The sequence below is a fragment of the Myxocyprinus asiaticus genome, chromosome 13 (assembly GCF_019703515.2).
Source record: "Myxocyprinus asiaticus isolate MX2 ecotype Aquarium Trade chromosome 13, UBuf_Myxa_2, whole genome shotgun sequence".
Lineage (NCBI taxonomy): Eukaryota > Metazoa > Chordata > Actinopteri > Cypriniformes > Catostomidae > Myxocyprinus > Myxocyprinus asiaticus.
Window position 1 is genome coordinate 46,721,978 of NC_059356.1, and position 4,652 is coordinate 46,726,629.

Below are 4,652 nucleotides of genomic sequence, written 5' to 3' on the forward strand. Positions count from 1 at the left end.
TCAGACATGATCACTATTTGTAATGCTGAAAAACGCATGTCCTCTTGAAATGCACTGGAAATACTCCATTAAAAACATTTTATGTTAATTGCCAGTATTGGTAAATGCCTCAACAGTATATAATTCCTGTCATAATGAATGGCCCAGTGTGCAAAAATGGTGGAAATCTCCATTCTGAAAGTATTTAAAAGGCATGTTTTACTGGTGTAATGAAATGACAAGGGTGTGTATGTTTGTCTCTTCATGTTTGCCTGCATTCCAGTTTTTACAATATAGACCTGCAGTTCTCTAATAAATCTAAGGTCTGTGAATTTTACTCTACAGCGAAACAATCAGTGCTCAGTTTGTAAGATCTCTGCAGTTCATTAAAGTTGATTGGGTCTTATGTTTTTCAGTGTTTTGCAAAGCACTAATGTAAGTTAAGATCAGTACCCATGACTGTGTTCATGGCAAGCCGATTTAGCTTTTAATGCTCCCAGCGTTAATAATTGTAATTTACTGGAAATTTTACTGGTAATTTACTCTACAACAGATTTTCTACAAGTAAGAATTCCAATTACAGAGCTCTTCATTTGCATTTTTACTAGTAAAAATGCAATTGCAGAGCTCTACAGTTGAACTATAGAGCTCTCCAATTGCATTTTTTTTACTAGTAAAAATTCCAATAAAAGTTCCAAATTCCAATTAAGAATTCTGCAATTCTATTCTTACCAGTAAAAATCAGTTACAGGGGTCTCTCCTTTATTTTTTATTGAAGAATTCCAATTAGAGAGCTCATTGGACATTTACTTGTCATATGTTTACATTGACTCCCATTATTTTTAAATTACAGAGCTCTACAATTTAATTTTTACTTGTAAGAATTCCAATTAGAGAGCTCTACCATTGCATTTTTACTAGTAAAACTTCCAGTTACAGAGCTCTACAACTGAATATTTACTTGTGATATGTTTCCATTGACTCCCATTAAGTTTAATTACAGAGCTCTACGGTTGAATTATTACTTGTTAGAATTCAGATTAGAGAGCTCTACAATTGATTTTTTACTAGTAATCAAACATATTCAATTGTAGAGCTGTGTAATAGGAATTTTCACTAGTAGAAATTCCATTATAAAGCTCTTTAATTGGAAATCTTACTAGTAAAAATGCAATTACTACAATGACGAGTAAAGCTGGGAACATTAAAAGATAATTTGGCCTTTCATACGTGTTGTGTTTTTCTAGACTTGCATTAAGCTTTAAAACTGTTTTTAATTGAGTTCTTTTGTGTTCTAATGTGGAAAACTTTCATTGAAAACTTTTATTCAAGAACTCCATGGTCTCTCTATACAAATGGATTTGAGATTATAAAAGTACAGTTACATCCGTGGTCCAGATGCTTTCTTATCAAAGGGACTTATACAAAAGTGCACAAATTACATAAGAAACAGCTATTAGGGCAGGTAGCTAGTAATAAAAGTCACATTCTGAGCTTAAACCTCAGAAGACAAGAAGCACCCATGAGGCAGAGAACATTTTACAGCATAATGATGATATGTCAGAGTCTGCTGATTCAGTAAAGTGCTCATTTTTTGAGAATGCATTTTCAGACATTTAGCTACTATTCTTTCTTTGACAACCTGTTAAACACATGCTTATTTGTCTAAGTGCAAGATTTTTTTCACTTTTTAATACCTGCCTATTTTGACTTTGAGAAAGGCAGCTCCCTCAGGCAAAGTGAAAGAAACAGAAAATTTGGGCGAGTTTGGCTGTTCTGGAGGAAATATGACACTGTGGTTTTTAATCAGTCAGTGCATGACTTGGGGAACTTGGTTAGTAGAAGCACTGTCACTTATCATAATTAAAATGGCCCATCTGTTACGGTCTTGGACAGGAGATCTATAGATGTTCTTCGATCATTATGCATGCTTTGTTTATGAGAAATTACAGACAAAGGCATCTGTGGATTTACAGGGAAGTATACAAGACAGTAAAATATGAACAGTATGATAAGGGGAGGAAAAAGGGATACAGACACAGGAAGAGGAAGAGCAGCTTCCTGGACCTTCCCACTTAGCTTGAAACATTGAAAAGGAACATTCAGCAACAGAATCCTTCATTCCTAAATCCTTATGGCTCTGCAATGCTGGTGACTTCACATGCGATGTAAAATAGACAATTTAAGACAAACTTTATACATTCTGTCATCCATTTATCTTTAGCCCAGAGAGTGTACTCAGACCACTTCACTTACAGTATTATACACTTTCTCACATTATACATTTATTTCAGAATGTACAGTATATACAGTAGAATTGAATGTCTTCTGTCATAGAGATGTAACCCATTATACAGAGGGGGCATTTAGTCCTGTTGTGCTTAACACCAGGGGTTTTTGAACTTTCTGATGCTGATGCTGGGTCCTTGCCCCAAGTATGATGATCCCCTCGTGAGGGACCCCCATCCTAAAATATAAAGGCACTTCTCTGAATTTGTCTGCATACCTCCTATCATCCGCTTGCAGCCCCAGTTTAAAAATCCCTGCTATACACAATACAGATTTATTTATTTATTTGTGTATTTTTTATGTAATAATTCATAAACTATGTTAAATAAAATCATATAAAAATATAGCATACATATATATATTTCAGCCTATACATTTTGGAACTGTCTCAGATTAAATTAAGCTGATGCAAAAAAGCCACTGCAGAGGGTTTTTGATATGTCTTTCTAAGAGGCAGAAATCGATTCCAGATTTAAGTAAACAATGAAGCATTCCTGACAGATTCACAAATGGATCATTCCATTGAAACATTTCCAGTAATATTGTGTGACAACATCAGTTATTGAGCACAAAAAGGGTCTTAATACTTTAAGGCCTCTTGTAGTTGGTGAATACTTATTTTGAAATATCTAGCCATACGTTATCTCAATGGGGTAAAAAGGTGAATATTTTATAGAAACAATCCTGTCACACTACCTTATTAGCCCTATTTTACAACTATGTTACCCCTTTTTAGTAAGTGTGCAAAAAGGCAGAAGAACATACAAAAACATCTTGAAAATATTAAATAATTTCTTGGGGTTTCAGATTCAAAACACATGAACTGCACATTGAAATAGTTAAAAAACGAGCAAACTATCCAAATCAAAGCTAGGACACCACTGAGGCCCCAGTCTGCCAAGAGCAAGACTTAGATGCCAAGAGATGGTTAGGCAGATCATTGAGGTTGTTGCCAGTATGGTGGTGGTGGTGGTGGGGAGGTTTTTCCATGAAAATGGGCACCTTGGCACTGAATGAGGAAGATGAGGGTCAGTAGAACTTGCAGAACATCCTGTTTGAATTTGAATCTCAAGACTTTTTCAACTCTTTTGACTTCTTCTGGTCTCAGCATTACATTCTTCTGAGCTCTTCTGCAGTGTTGACAGTCTGTCTCTAAATTCTCCCATCACTTACTCTGTTTTTGTATTCCAACTCAACAGAAAAGGACACATACCTGCAGCTCAACTGGTATTTACTGCCATTTCTGAACTGGTAGATCATGGCGCTAACAAAAACCAAGGTCATTTGATTCCTGGGGAACACACTATGCGAGATAAAATGTAGACCTACACCTCGAGTACATTGTAAGCTGCTTCGGAAAAAAGCATCCACCTAACGTATAATGAAAATTACTCATTGATGATGCAACTAATGTCCAACACACAGTTCTTCTCTCTAAGGTGTCTCTGGTTCTTTCAAATGTGACAGCAAACAAGTTTTTTGACCATGTTGACACAAGCATAAAAACCATCATCATTAGAGCTGTTCTGTGCTTATCAGTCTTTATAACCTTATTCCCAATCCCCATTGGCTACTGGACTGCTTTTGTCGTATGAGCTCATTACAAACTCTGGACTCTGGCCTACAGATGGGCTACAGAAGTCCCACCACAGCAAACCTTCTGGTTGAAGTAACATCAGAATGGCAGGAAGGAGAGGACATCATGGTCACACTTAGGTTACTCTTTTACTTCCACTGATAAGAGATGATGCTTGGTATTCATGTTTAGTAAGTGTAACTAGTGTAAAAATGCAGACTACTTGTCTGAAAAAACCTACAAAAAAACCCATTAAAATTATGGGTTCTGTTACAAGCTGTTACAGATGTGAGAGTGTTCTTTGTATGCGTCTAATAAAGTACTTCAGTTAAAGTTGTTATCTCATCTTTAATCACGGCATCTCCTGTTTTATTTGAGCTATCTGGAGTCATTAGTCTACTTGCTTGATATGAAACAGGGACCAGTCAAATGCTTGAAATCAGTTAAAAACACAAATAAAACATCCTTCAAAAAGAGCATATTTTTTTGCATATGCAATCATTGCTTAGAGAGAACGTAATTTCTTGTGGTTTAAAAATGCTCAGCTTAAACATACAGTTGTGCTGTATATTTATGTGCATGCATGTATTAAAATATGTATAAATATTTTAAGAGTAGTTAAAAAGTTATTTCACCCAAAAATCGTAAAAACATGTCATGATTACCCAACCATATGTTATTCCAAGCCTATAGGTATTTCTCTCTTCTGTGGAACACAAAAGAAGTTAGGCTGAATGTTAGTCTCAGTCACCATTCACTTTCATTCATCTTTCTTTCTTTCTTTCTTTTTTTTTTTTTTTCCCATACA